Below are 16,112 nucleotides of genomic sequence, written 5' to 3'. Positions count from 1 at the left end.
CTGTGGGCCAACCCACTGCGCCACCGCACCCCCTTATCACATTTTCAACATTAACGTTAAATTGCAGAGTGAGAACAGAGGATTCTGGGACAGCAGAGAATAATTACGCGGATTTTGCAGAGTAAGGGTGTCAAGACAATTTTGTCATCAAGGGAACACAGACATGGATACAGTGTAATGTGGAAGGGTCCAGAAGAATCACTGCAATGTCCTTCTATAGTTTTCTATAATGAAATCCGCCTGTCGTGGAGATCAGTGGAGCAATGAGAGGCTGATATTTTAGTGTGTGCACCCAGGCACTATTGAACAGCTGTGCGATGCAACGATACACACGTTAAACAGGCAAATGGTTAATACCAGTCTTTGCCTTGAGTGTCAAGCAGAAGACATCATTACCGCTTCCCTGCAGTGTTACCCAGGTTACAGATGTAAAGGGAACATGACAAGGTCACTTCCCTTTAATTGGCACTGATAGATCAGCACTAATGGTTTTGTACCCTCACTTGGTCCATAATGTTCATGCCTCTTTCCATCTGTACCTTACTGGATGGCCAGAAAAGTGCTGCAACTTGTCCTTGTTTTCACTTCCCACACTACTGGGCACCAGGGTGTCAATGAAAAATATATAAAAATATAAATAAATATAAAAAATATTTTCCAGATTCCCTCATGTTATTCTTTTTGTATAAATGTGCATAATCACACACACATTTTCTAAACCACTTGTCCCATACAGGGTTGGAGGGAACCAGAGCCTACCCAGCAACACAGGGCATAAGGCCAGAGGAGGAGAGGACACACCCAGGATGGGACACCAGTCTGTCACAAGGTACCCCAAGCAGGACTTGAACCCCAGACCCACCAGAGAGCAGAACCCAGTCCAACCCACTGCACCACCATACGAAATAGGATGTATCTAAGCTCAATTTCGAGTGTCATACAAAGGGTCTGAATACCTGCGTAAATGAGAAATTTCACTTTTCATTTTTAATAAATCTGTCAAAACTTCTAAGATGTTTTCAAACGTTTTTAGTTGTTGCTCAAGTATGTCACTTCCATGTGCTACAGATACATTATATTGTCACGTATAATGTTAATTCTTTTAGAAAATCGGAGTCCACACTTCATTTAAAGTCACAGTTTTTACGCCACTGTGACCTTTTTCGGGTTGGGAAAGTCCTGTCGGTGTTTCTGCACTACCTGCAGTAAGAGCTTTTTCTGTTCCTCCTGGATATTCAGTTCCGAGCTAAAGATCCCTGTGAGAGCTATTCTACTTTCTGCAGCTTCATTCACCACCTTCAGTGCACACTGGTGTATTTGTGAGATATTCATATACTTTTACATGCATGAGTCTGAATGAAAATGAACGTATCTTGAGAAAATGTGCCAAATCCATTCTCACAACACCATTAGTATCATGTCCCAAAGGCATGTTGCTAGTAAACATTAAAACTTGAAGAGTTACATAAAATGATGGTGGGGAAAACTGATAGACTCGGTAGATCCAAGCGTATAATGAGGGTGTGCTGGGAACAACTATCAGAGGACCTTGTCCGGAATGATTTTAACTTACACCACCGGGAGAGCTTCTCCCATGTCCAAGAGAAGGTAGGGGACATGGAGTCTGAATGGACCCTGTTCAAAACCTCCATTGTGGAAGCAGCAAAAGCTTGTTGGTGCCAGTCATGGCGGCAACCCAAGAACCCACTGGAGGACACCGGTGGTGAGGGAAGCCGTCAAGCTGAAGAAGGAGGCCTTTAGGGCCTGGTTGGCTCTGGGGACTCCTGACTCAGCAGACAGGTACTGGCAGGCAAAAAGGGCGGCAGCGGCTGCGGTTGCAGAAGCAAAATCCAGGGCATGGGAGGAGTTTGGAGAGGCTATAGAAAATGATTATTGGTCGGCCTCAAAGAGGTTTTGGAGAATCATCCTGCGGCTCAGGAGGAGCTGGAGGAGCTTTGCTCAAACTGTGTTCAGCAAAAATGGAGAAACTCTGACTTCTAATGAGGACAATGTTGGGAGGTGGAAGAAGCACTCTGAGGATCTCTTAAACCCGAGAGATATGCCTCCCTTACAGGAGTCAGGGCCAGAGGTTTCTGGGATATCAGAGTCCATTTCCCTGGTGGAAGTCACTGAGGTGCTGGAAAGCTCTACAGTGGCAAAGCACCAGGGATGGATGAGATTTGCCTGGAACTGCTTAAGGCCCTGGATGTTGTAGGGCTGTCATGGCTGACACACCTCTGCAATGCTGCATGGACCTTGGGGACAGTACCTTTGGATTTACAAACTAGGGTGGTGGTCCGTATCTTTAAGAAAGGGGACCGGAGAGTGTGTGCCAACTATTGGGTTATCACACTTCTCAGCCTCCCTGGGAAAGTCTATGCCGGGGTGCTAGAACAGACGTTCCGGCCCATAGTTGAACCTCAGATTGAAGATGAACAATGCAGATTCCGCCCTGGCCGTGGAACAATGGACCAGTTTTTTAACCTTCTCACAGATAATTGAGGGGGCATGGGAGTTCACTAATCCAGTCTACGTGTTTTGTGGACTTGGAGAAGGCCTATGATCGTGTTCTTCGAGATATTCTGTGGGAGGCGCTTAGGGAGTATGGGGTGCCGGGGCCACTACTGCAGGCCATTCGGTCTCTGTACACACAGAATGAGAGCTGTGTCTGCATGCTCAGCATTATGTCAAGCCGTTCAGAGTGGGTGTTGGACCCCAGCAAGGTTGTGCCTTGTCCGCACTCCTGTTTGTGGTTTTCGTGGACAGGATATCGAGGCGCAGTTGAGATCAGGAAGGCATTCTATGTGGGACTGACTAGGTGATGTCTGTGCTTTTTGCGGATGATGTTGTCCTTTTGGCATCGTCAGATGGTTGCCTCCAACACACACTTGAACGGTTTGCAGCCGAGTGTGAAGTGGATGGTATGAAGATCAGCACCTCAAATTCTGAGTGCATGGTTCTCTCACAGAAAAGGATGGTATGCCCCTTTCAGGTAAGGGGAGAGAATTTGCCCCAGGTGGAGGAGTTTAAGCATCTTGGGGTTTTGTTCACGAGTGAGGGGAGGAAGGAGCGTGAGATCGGCCACAGACTGGGAGCAGCGGCAGCAGTAATGTGGTCGCTGTACCGGACTGTAGTGGTGAAGGGGGAGCTGAGCCATAAGGCAATGATGTACGTCCCTACCCTCACCTATGGTCATGAACTCTGGGTAATGATCGAAAGAATAAGGTCGTGGATACAAGCAGATGAAATGAGTTTTCTCCGCAGCGTGTTGGGACTCACTCTCCGTGACAGGGTGAGGAGTTTGGACATCCAGGAGGATCTCAGAGTAGAGCCGCTTCTCCTCCACATTAAGAGGAGCCAGTTGAGGTGGTTCAGGCATCTGATAAGGATGCCTCCTGGCCGCCTCCCTTTGGAGGTATACCAGGCACGGCCAACTGGGACGAGGCCCCAAGGTCGGCCCAGGACCTGCAAGAGGGATTATATCTCCCAGCTGGCCTGGGAACGGCTGGGGATCCCCCGGGCTGAGCTGGAGGAAGTTGCGGAGGACAAGGGCTGCTGGGCCTCTCTGTTGCTACCGTGACCTTAGAAGGACAAGCAGGCAAGAAAATGGATGGATAGATAAATAAATAAACATTCTTGGTACAAACAAGTAAAGGTCAGCATTAAGATTACCATATGGTTTTTTCCCTAGTAAAGAATAAGTTATGCAATAGTATTGATGGTAGAATATCAGACAGACACTGAGCAATTTGTTATACACGAGATATAAAAAAAATTTTTCAGCAAAACTCACTTGATGAAACCGAACAATTTCAAGGGTTGAGACGTCACAAAGAAAGAAACTTAATTATCTTTCTGTCTTTCACTGGCACCTGACGGGGCACACGTGCAAAACTTTGGCACTCCAGAAGAAAGGGCTCTCTCTTGTGGATTTTAGGAGAAATACACTGAAAGAAGGCAGCACGCCGGTGCAGCAGGTAGAGCTGGAGCCTCACAGAGCCTGGACTCTCTGATCGGATAGAGGTTCAACTTTCTCGAGGGTCTCCTTCTGGCACTCCACATCAAAGGCACGCCTTTCAGGTGAATTGTTCACTTTAAATGGCCCTTGCTGTGAGTATCTGTGATTGGATGGATGTCTAATTGCCGCCCTGCTATGGAATGGAGACTTACCCAGGGTATACCCTGCCTTACACCCCAATGCTTCCAGTATAGGCTCCGGACCACCAAGGTCCTGCATTGGTCAAGCAATTATTGATTATGGATGGATACAAAGAAGATTCAAGATTGTATAGTTTTTCTGGGCATTTAAAACAAATTCAAGTTTTCCCCACTTATTGGAGTAGTTCTATGAAATCACCCCATTAGGTGGAGAACTATTATACTGGTGTCAAATGACCATGATTTGTTCAAAGACCTACAAAGTTGTATTAGAAAATCGCTGAAGCACTAAAAGAATGACAGTGCCAACTATAAAAAAAGAACATGATCGTAACAGTGGTGTTACAGCTTTTCAGGTATTAACATTTACACTTATTCATGTAGCAGACACTTCTCTCCAAAGCGATGTACATCTCATAGAAAATACAATTTGTTCATTACGTTAGCAGAAAGACTTAATTGCAAATGTGTGATTCATAAGTGCAGTTAGCTTATTTCTTTCCACCATAAGAACCAATGCTCATCACACGAGTAGCTGCATAAAACTTTCTCTGAAAATCGACGATTCCCAGTCACCTTCCTAATATTTTTTTTTGGGGATATATATATAAACATTTACATTACATTATATGAGTAGCTGTGTAAAGGTTTATTTGGGCATGATCACTTACACCTCATATGAACTTAAGAGATCAAAGAGGGCAAAGTGAGTCTGGAAAAGGTGAGTTTTAAGACCCATTTAAAATGAAGACAGAGATTCAGCAGTTCTGAGTGAGAGAGGAAGGACATTCCACCACAACAGAGTCAGATTGAGAACCTCTGCGCTTTACCTTTTGTGCATGGGACCACCAAGCGGGCAGATGTGCAGGAGCAAAGCAATCTGGTTGGGGTGTAGTGGACGATCAAGTCTTGTAGTTAGCTCAGAGCAGTTCCATTGATGTTTTTGTAAGCCATAACCAGGGTATTAAATTTGACCTGGGCAGCTATAGGAAACCAGTGCAGAAAAACAAGTAGAGGAGATACATGGGAACACTTCGGCAACTCAAACACAACTCGGACAGTATTGCAGGCACACAAACATTATCGGTACTTCTCAAAGCAGTTATACACAAGTACTGGGGGGGACACTACACATATATGATACACACATTAGACTTGCTTGAACCCGGACTTAAAGCGTCTGCCCTCTGCTACGGAAAATCACAGGAGAAGGTTTCACTCTTTGACAATGTTATAAGCAGTCCTCTGTAGGTGTAATTTGTGTCCTGCTTCATCACTGTGATTTTTACACGAGCTACAGCTCTGCGGTAATTTACCTTCCCCTTTGAACTTCAAAGTCAGTTTTATTTACCAGGTGTTTCCAGGCCTCACCAGATGTGACACAGGAGAACTGCTGAGAGGCAAATCTGTTGCCGTAATGAGGCCGGAGGCCTGGCTGAAACCCACATGGGACAGAACGGGAGAGAAGCGGTCCAACTGCCACCGTCACCGATCCCTGTAGAGCCTGACAAGAACACACCTGAAACTCCATTTACACTCATTAAAATAAGTGCCGACGTATGTTTTCTATTTCAGAACTCTAAAAAACAGCTTTGACATTCATCAGCTTAGCCAGTGCTTTTCTCCAAAACAGCTACATTTAGCTGATGCTTTTTCCCAAATCAACTTACAGCATTAAGTTAGTTATTTACGCATTTATACAGCTGGGTAATTTTACCGGCGCAAGTAAAATAAGTACTTTGCTCAAGGGTACTATAGCCAGAGATGGGAATCAAATCTGCAGCCTTTAAGGACAAAGGGAGTAGCTCTAAGTACTACACTACCAGCTGTACCCATGTATACATTTAGGTGAGTTTTACCTTACTAAGGGCACTACAGGAAGGAGGGATTCAAACCTACAGCCCTCACAGCTAAAAGCAGCAGTTCCAACCACTATGTTTTGTGGAATGTTTTAAAGGAAACTGCATCATTTATGAATAAAAAGTAGCAAATACATTCTGGAAATACACACTTTAACTTATTTCACTCTGCTTTTCAGGCGTTTTACTGTGTATTGCTGTCTAACACATCGGATGCTTCACATTCTTATTCATACACATGATTATGAAATGAAGCCACTTTTTCTGCATCCACAACTTTTCAACCCCCATTTCCAAGCAGTGTCGACATGCTGTACAACCCAAAGGCTGCGTGATTCATCCGACACCCAAAACAGTGAGAAATTTCCGATTTCTTCCGATCCTGACAGGACAAATGTGACGTTTGACTGAAGCTGAAGCGACCCTGTCTTTTCCTGTCAATGGTTCTACACATTAAAACATCTCGGTTCTACCAGAGCCATGCAAACATATTCCTTGCCATCTTCACGTGCAGGCACAGGTCATGGAAGCACTGCAGACAGCCTTTCTAAAGCTGAGCGAAGCCTCTATTACCCCCAGGACATCTGCTTGGAGCACGAGCGCCACCCACAGGAGGAACAATTCTGACACTAGTGCCACTGTGAACTACAGCAATTTGTGTCCAGAAACACAACTATGTCCTGACATTTGGTCCCAAAATGCAAAATAAGCAAAACAAAATGTACATACTATTTTCCACAACAGCTGGGCTTTCAGAGCAATTTGATGTGGAAAAAAGTCCCTAAAGTAGCTGCTCAATACATTGTAATTACATTCTCTAAAGCAGTTTTCTTTTTTAACTCCAGTTTGGAAAACTTGCATTTATTTATTTAGCAGATGCTTTTCTCCAAAGCAACTTCCAATGGGTACTATGTAGTGTTATCAGCACACAGACCTTATTCAGCAAGGTGACTTACACTGCTAGATGCACTACTTACAATGGGTCACTCAACCATACACGAGTGGAACACACACACGCTCTCTGTCACTCGTACACTATGGGTGAACCTGAACAGCATGTTTTTGGACTGTGGGAGGAAACCAGAGCACCTGGAGGAAACCCACACAGACAGGTGAGAACATGCAAACTCCACACAGACTGAGCGGGGATCGAATCCACATCCTCTAGCACCACCCAGGCACTGTGAGACAGCAGCGCTACTCGCTGTGCTGCTGTGCCGCCCGTATTAGAACATGGGCTCGGGAATACTGCAGTAAACCTTTGTCAGTCACCACCATTTGCCGCTGCATCCACTGATGCAAGTTAAGGCTTTACTATGCAAAGTTGAAGCCAATACGGTACACTAGCACCGCTTTCTTCTCTGGGCTCAGTCTCATCTAAGATGGACAGTAACACAGTGGAATCGTGTTTTGTGGTCCGATAAGTCAACATTTCAAATAGTTTTTGGAAAAAACAGCTGTCATGTTTTCCGGGCCAAAGAGGAAAAGGACCATCCCATCTGTAATCAGCGTCCGGTCCAAAAGTCAGCATGTGTCATGGTATGGGGGTGTGTCAGTGCCCATGGGAGAGGTAACTTGCATTTCCGTGAGCGAACCATTAACGCATAAAGATATGTACAAATTTTGGAGCAACGCGTGCTGCCATCCAGATGCTGTCTTTTCCGGGGACGTCCCTGCATTTCCCAGCAGGATGACGCCAAACTGCATTCTGGCCGGATTACAAGTGGATGGTTGTGTAAGCAGAGAGTGTAGGTACTAGATTGGTCTGCCTGCAGTCCTGACCTGGGTCCTATTGAGAATGCGTGGTGTATTTTGAAGCACAAAATTCGGCAATGAAGCCCCTGTACAATTGTACAGCTGAACACCTGTGTAATGGATTAATGGGTGACAAATTCTACTTGATAAACTCAACTAACTGGTGTCTTCAGTGTCCAAATGCTTAGTAAGTGTTATTAAAAGACATGGTGACGTTACACAGTGCTAAACACTCAACTGTCCCAACTTTTTTGGAACGTGTTGCAGGCATCAGATTCAGAATAAACATGTATTTTCAAAAAACAATGCAGTTGATGAGGTAAAACATGAAATACCTTGTCTTTACACTGTTTTTGTTTGAATATAAGTCAACATAAATTTACAAATCACTACTTTTTGTCTTCAGTAGCATTTTCCATACTGTCCCAATTTTTTTAGAATTGGGGTTGTACCATATATGAACTTTTAACTCTTCTCAGAGTAATAATGGAGACCAGATATGTGCTCTTAGATGTTCTCATTATAAGTTCAATTTTATTTTTTATCATTCATGGGTAGTCATATCCAGCAGTGGAACATTAAAAACATAAGATGACCTTTTTCCAATTAGCTCTGCTTTTTTACTGAAATTTTTCTCATTTTCACTTAACTCTACTTTATTGATTACACACACACACACTTTCTGAACCGCTTGTCCCATACAGGGTCACAGAGCCTACCCAGGGACACACCCAGGAAGGGATACCAGTCCGTTGCAAGGCACCCCAAGTGGGACTTGAACCCCAGACCTGCTAGAAAACAGGACCTGGTCCAACCTGCTGCACCACCGCAACCCCCTACCTTATTGATTATTTTTTTTCTATTCCCATAGTAATTGAGGCCATTTACAAGCTGCATTGGTTTACTGAACACAAAATACCACAAACGGCACATGCTGCAGTGATATAAAGACTTCAGCTGCAACATCAGTGGCTACAGCTCCAATAAAAAGGCTGGGAATACTGGGAAATATGGTGAATGCCTCTGTTGTGGCCTGGGAGAATGAATAGCTGTCATCTGGAACAGGATTTTAGAAATAAGACCAAGTTAGTTTTTATTGGACATATGGTCATGGTTGTTGATACACAACTTCATATTTACTGAACTGAAGAGATACTGTCACTGTGCAATTTTCATTACCTACCTACCTACCAACACAGGACATGATGGTTCTTCTTAACTCTAAATACTACTGAAGAAATAAGTTTTTTAAATGGGTTCCTTCATTCCCCGCAACAGTCTCACATCTCTTTATATCCTTGTCTTCAAAATGTCCTTTTGGACACTGAAGAACTACAAAATATATACAGTAGCCAAAAGCAGAACCACATACTGAGAACAGAGAACACTTTTAACTCCACAGCAGCCACATTTGCCTTTTCATTTGCATAATTATGAACCTGGGTATGTTATTGAAGTAAACAAGATTATATACCTTGATCAGAATTGCCCCCTCCTTGGACAAGGAAATCATCATCAAGTCATGTGTTCCTCCACTACGGTACATAAAGTAGACATATGCGTATAACAAGATTTTGTTTCAATATTAGACAGAGGTTAAGCCCAATTTATGTCGGTAAACATTCAAAAACAGCATATTAAAAATCTGTGTGTGTGTGTGTGGCCCAACAGGGACTTGAAAGTTTAATGAAGAGCACTCAAAAACCATCTTGTTCAACTTTAATGGTTAGGGTTTGTAAAGCATTTTGAGGCCATTGGGGCAATTCAAAGATCCTTAAAGTATATATGCATAGCTAATAACACACACACACACACACATTTTCTGAACCGCTTGTCCCATTCGGGGTAGCGGGGAGCCAGAGCCTAGCCTGGCAACACAGGGTGTAGGGCTGGAGGGGGAGGGGACACACCCAGGACAGGACGCCAGTCTGTCGCAAGGCACCCCAGGCGGGACTCGAACCCCAGACCCACTGGAGAGCAGGACCTGGTCCAACCCACTGTGCCCCCTTGCCCCCAATAGCTAATAACATGTTATGTTATTATGTGCCTGAAAGGGATGAAAAATGTGTAGAATTTATGGCCCTAATTAAATAGACTTTGTAGCTAGAAGGGAATACAGTAAAACAATGTGGTAGACACACACACAGACTGAAACCACTTGTCCCAAGTGGGGTCGCGGCAAATCAGAGCCTAACCTGGCAACATAGGGTGCAAGGCTGAAGAGGGAAGGGACACACCCAGGACGGAAAGCCAGTCCATCACAGGGTACCTCAAGCAGGACTTGAACGCCAGATCCACCAGAGAGCAGGACCCGGCGAAAGCCACTGCACCACCACATCCCCGTATGTGGTACACAAGTTGTTTAAAAAAAAAATCATTTAATTAGTATATTATTAATGTGCAGAGACACAGAAGACCCCTGCATAATGTAATTCAGTAATGCCTCTAGCGTGCAGTTCCAACTTATCATGCAGTCACAGGGTATAATTCATAGTAAGCTCTCTAATGCAGAAATGTTCATTTATTCATTTTGCTGATATTCTCCTTATAAATTATTTACATTTACATTGATTCATTTATCACACTTTTCTCCAAAGTGACATACATCTCATAGAAAATACAATTTGCAGATTTACAGTGTTAAGCTACTTACAGTAATTTACCCATCTGAACAGCTGGGTACCTTTCACAGGAGCAACTCAAGAGAAGTACTTTACACAAGGAAACAACAGCAAGAGGAGGCAACTCTGACCACTACAGCACCTGTTGCCCCATAAGAATGCCTAGACATTCTCAGAGAGCTCATGTCACCAAAATGTTGAGCGTGTTGCTTCTCTCTTGTCCACAGCGTTCATTTTGCAACACGGGACACCATAAGATCCCATTACATGACTGACAGCGCTCTGAAAACATGACAGATGTCACAGTACTGCTTTGCCGCCTTTGGTGTACAGCATCTGTCCTACACGCGGTGATGACTTCAAAATTCTTCGGAATAAAGGTTCTTGTTTTCCCACTTTTTAACGTGTTTATTAAATGTGCTCTAAAGACTAGACATTACTCAGTGGATGTGTTCCTGTGACTTATCAAGCTTAAAAAGTGCCTGAAGTGCAACAAGGTTTAGGCAGCATTGTCATAGATGGTATATCCATGATGTTTCATTAAATTAAACTCCTGGGAGGAAAAAACCAGTCCTAATGAATGCACTGTCACTGTTTTTTTATTCATTTCAGTGCCAGGTTGCCCTGCAGCACCCAGAAAAGTCATTTACACAGCTATTAATCCTGTTGTGCTTTTCACAAATGGGATAGAAGCTTAATGTTTCTGTTTCTACTATAAATCAACAGAATTTGCATAAGCTTACATTGACTCATCTAGCTGACACTTCTTCAAAGCAACTTCCAGTGTTAAGGCTAAAATTATTTACCCATTTATACAGCTGGGAAATTTTACTGGAGTAATTTAGGGTAAGTACCTTGCTCAAGGGTACTACAGCCAGAGAGGAGGATCAACCCTGCGACCTTTGGATCCAAAGAGAGGAGCTCTAAGCACTACGCTACCAGCTATCCCAATAGCTGCCTCTCAAGCTTCGTAACAAGAGATATTTGATGGTGACAGAAAAGTAGCTGAGTAAAAATTACCCAAATTTTTAAATTCTATGTCCTCTTTCTTGCTGGAAACTGCAATCTTTTTTACTGGGTCAGAGAGGAATCAGAGGGAGAAATTATGTGGACGTGTACAATGCAGGAAGGAAGCCAAAAAGGAACTACAGTCACAAATCTCAGTGAACATAGTATTTTGTGTCTGTATTTTTTGACAAAAGGTTCAGAAACAGTTTCATCACTGCGCTCCAAGACCTTTGAAAAAGTACAGTACAGGTGTGCCCTGGTATACATATTCCCAGTTTATAGAATTTCGGTATAACGGCCTCAGAAAAGTTGTGTATGTTTGGTATATGGACCAACTGCTTTCGCTTTTACAGACTTTTTTCTGATACCTCTCGCTATGTGCTGGTGTTCCAGTAAACATTTGTCATAAACGGCCTCCCTGCATATTTCTTTGTCCCATTGGAGCCCAAAGCTCTCCTCGCTACAGTATGTTGACATTTTTTTACATACATTAGTTTAGTGAAAAATAAAATTTCTGCTCTAATGTACTCTTTCATATCTTACTATGTCTTTAGACTGTCTGTAAATGTTTGAAGAGTATTTCTGGAAACACTTGGGCATGTCTGCAAAGTTGAGGAACACATAATTTTTTTCCCCATTTGAAATAATGGGAAAGGACCTCCTGGCTTACCGACTCTTGGTATATGGACTGTTTTCAGGAACAAATTAAATCCGTATAAAGGGGGATACCTGTACAAGTGTATATTTAAGTAGATGGTTTACCTGTCTTTACAGATACCCAGCTTGCGGCTGGACAGTGGTTAGGGGGAACATCTAGCTGCACACATCAGGCCAGGGAGCAGGGGGTTGGCCTGTCTGTGACACGTGTCAAAAATGGTCCCCTCAGGCATTTCAGGGGCAAATTCCTCAGATTACCCAGATTTAAATCCTGCTCTACTGTAGTACCTTTATTTAAGCAAGGTAGCTACCCTAAATTACACCAGTGAAAATTATCCAGCTGTATAAATGGGAAAAGGCCATAAGCTTAACTTTGTAACAAAGTGTCAGCTAAATAATGCAAAAAATGTAAAAAAATTACAGTCCCAAGTATTTTGCACGATTTATTTTTGCTGAGTCACTGCTGCATCTACACCTCATGTTTCCTTAATGAGTTGGTTGGAATGGCATCTCTGCGTGAGCGTGTGAAGTGGACACCAGCTTCTGAACTGAACCACAATGAAGAAGAACTTTCATTTGTATGTGCAAACTTAAATAAGCCTGGAAGGAAAATGCAAAATGAGTGAAATGACTGGTACTGAATACAAACATTTTGAAACACAAGGCTTTAACTCTATGTATAATCTTATGGCTTTCTAGACTTACTTTTTAAAAAAGTAACTTTTTCTTAAACTTAAGCCATATAACCATATGACATGATGCATGTAATATTAGTATATAGTAAAAAGTAAATTATTATTGTTATTTGTATAAAACTGATCTGAACACTCATACTACAGGTGTACTGCATGCATGACAGTGTTGATGGCTGACCAGCACTTTCCAGCAGGGAAGATGAATGTTACCACCGCTGGCCGTACCCAGTCCGCAGCATAAAGGAAGTGTAGAAGAGCAGTCTGTCCAAGACAGTACACCTGTGCCTGCAAAAACCAAGCAAAGTAGCTCTAAAATGTCATGACTATAAAACAAGTAAAAATTTCCCAGCTGTATAAAAGGGTAAATTACTGTAAACTTGTAACCATAGTAACAGTAACATTAGCATTGTGAGTCACTTTGGAGAAAAGCATCAGCTAAATAAATAAATGTAAATTACTTACCCATTTATTGGGGTTCGAGTCCCGCTTGGGGTGCCTTGTGACGGACTGGCGTCCCGCCCTGGGTGTGACCCCTCCCCCTCCGGCCTTCCGCCCTGTGTTGCCGGGTAGGCTCCGGTTCCCCGCGACCCCATCTGGGACAAGCGGTTCAGAAAATGTGTGTGTGTGTGTATACTTACCCATTTATATGAGTAATTTTCCTGTAGCAATTCAGGGTAAGTACCTTATTAAAGGAAACAATAGTTGAGAACTGAACTTGCTCCCCCGGTGGCGCAGTGGGTTGGACCGGGTCCTGCTCTTCTGTGGGTCTGGGGTTCGAGTCCCGCTTGGGGTGCCTTGCGACGGACTGGCATCCCGTCCTGGGTGTGTCCCTTCCTCCTTCGGCCTTACGCCCTGTGTTGCCGGGTAGGCTCTGCGACCCCGTGTGGGACAAGTGGTTCAGAAAATGTGTGTGTGTGTGTGTGTGTGAACTTGCTCCCTTTGAATCTAAAGGGAGCAACACTAACCACTATGCTACCAGCTGACCCTGTCCCCCACACTATTAGCTGTAGTTTTCTTAAAATTTTTTAACAGTTTTCATTCAAAAAAGTGCTGGTAATCACTACATACTGAACGGGATACGTCTAGGTGTGTGATGACACCACTTTGCTGATGAAATGCCTGTATTATAAAAGTGATTTTTAAAACACGTAATTATACCAGACCTTTCCCCCCCATTCCATAATTAAACCTTGAGTTAGATTCATGGGGACAGGAAAAAATGCAGTTGCTTTCCAGGGAGACAAACAACTATAAGAGCAGGGTGCTGAGCTGTTTTAGGACCACAGTACGATAACTCTGAAAGCTGCAAGACAGGGAGGCCTCAGAGGGCAAACCAGGAAAAAAACCCCAAGGAAACCTGGTTAAATAAAAGGGATGCATAACCAGGGCATGCTATAATTGCAGCACTGGCGGAAGGCAGAACTTTGGGTGAACTTTTTTGGAGGGATTACTAAAAAGAGCTTGATGTTTCTAGAATTTTTAGCTACCCTTTGACTTATGCATGTGAGCAAAAGTTTGTGAGGCCAAAATATAACCACTAAAGAGCTGAGTTCTTTGCGGTAAAGCAACATTGGTTTTCTGTATTTAGATCCATCAGCTCTAATTTTACTGCTCGGTCATCAGTTACAAGTTAATGGAAATATATCACCTACATTTAGTTGATGTTTTTCTCCAAAGTGATTTAGAATGTTAAGCTGCTACACTGATTTACCCATTTATAGAGCAGATTCATTTGTGGTGCAATTCAGGTAAGTACTTTGCTCAAGAGTACTACAGCAGGAGGTGGGACTGAAACCTATAACTTCCACTACACCACCTGCTACCACTGACAAAACAAAAACCTGGTAAAAAAATAAATAAGTTAGAAGAAAAAATGCAGAACCCTTTAGAATTCCTTGGATTTCAGCATAAAAAATGGTATCGGATAAGCGTGGTGCAGTTCTGCAGAAATATTGCACTGCACTGCAGAAAAAAGTGTCATTAACTGATTATGTATGTATGTTCGTTTTCAGTAACATACCATCAAACGGTGTGACTTCCAAGTAAGACTGGACAGACAGGTACCGCTGACATTTTGTCCTCCACACTAGCAGATATGTGAAGCCTGAAACCACTCTCCAGCTTTCAGTGGTTTTGTGACCAACAGGATGATATTTCCCCTTGAGGCACTCAAGATCCATCCGTACTTTGTCACTCTGCGATGCCTTAAGCTGGCATGGCTAAAAGTCCTGCCTGTCCACAAGATGAATAACCGCTAGGAAGTATGTGAATGCCTTGTAGTTCTATAACTGTCACTGTTAGACCCTTTCAGTGAAGATGTGTCAAAGCACCTCACTGCATTCCTCCTCATCCCAAACTTACCCATTTGTCAAGTCATTTGCATTGCTACATTTGCACTTGGGCATCGTGTTTTGAATATTATCATGGTGCCCCAGCTTATGCATCTCTGTTTTGCTATCATCCCCAGCCAACCTTTTTGCCACAGGTCAGGGTCTAAACACGAAACGATTTTCCCATCGCTGCTCTCGAGTGTAACTCAGCAATCCGAGTCCCCTTTATAGCATCTCTTGCCCTCACGTTGAAGAAGGCTGAAGAAACCTCACTTTGTTTTGATGTCTCCAGCTCTGTGTAATGACCTGTGTGATGATGTAACACAAATGATGACACTGAGGTGACCATACTTCAGACACATCATGAGAAGGCCGGATTCTCTGGAAAACAATGGATGGGTGGAAAAAAGTAGAGGATCACCAGCAGCCACGATGAACTCAGTCGCAGTAACAGTGAACACACCATCCATCCATCCATCGTCAACAATCGCTTGTCCCATATTCCTTACATCATGTAGACATTAACTCAGTGGTTAATTAACACAGAGGCACCTTACACAATCACATAAGTGTGGTAAAAAGCAGAGGAACAGTATGACTCAACCAGCAGATTACTGAGGAAAGGAGCAGGGTGTGCTGACTATACTCTGGTATAACTAACCTGTAGACAGTGTAGTTCTGTCATTCAGTCACCGAGAGATTGAGCTGTACACGATCATCAGACAGCTCAGCATGATCAGGTTATGATACGTTCGTTGGTATCAGCCAACGCAACGTCTCTCTACTGTACTGCAGACGCCGGGCTCTTGTGACTCGCAATATCAGGCTGATAAAATGTGCTCCATCTTGTAGGCACCTGTGTGTCTTACCAGCAGCTGCAGTGACGAGAACTGCAACGCGACTGAGAAATGCAACGCGATCAGCGTGACGAGACGGGACGGGACGCGACGCGACGCACAGCGACACCCCGGCAGCCTCTAGGGCGACTCTCTGCAATGACCCTCCTGTCCAGCAGATGTCGCTGCAGTG

At 43.6% G+C, this 16,112-nt stretch overlaps 1 long non-coding RNA gene across 1 annotated transcript; it reads right to left on the bottom strand.

Annotated features, from left to right (window-relative positions):
• Positions 1–11,973: 11,973 nt before the first annotated feature.
• LOC108919113 (uncharacterized) lies at positions 11,974–16,062 on the bottom strand. The gene is made up of 4 exons (XR_001964886.1): positions 15,745–16,062; positions 15,357–15,464; positions 12,932–13,038; positions 11,974–12,658 (listed from the first exon to the last, which is right to left on the bottom strand). It is a non-coding gene; the product is annotated as an uncharacterized LOC108919113 (long non-coding RNA).
• Positions 16,063–16,112: the final 50 nt, after the last annotated feature.

This window comes from Scleropages formosus, chromosome 18, assembly GCF_900964775.1.
Source record: "Scleropages formosus chromosome 18, fSclFor1.1, whole genome shotgun sequence".
NCBI lineage: Eukaryota > Metazoa > Chordata > Actinopteri > Osteoglossiformes > Osteoglossidae > Scleropages > Scleropages formosus.
Note: the sequence above shows the minus strand (reverse complement) of the source record. Positions and strands in the feature narration are given on the sequence as shown.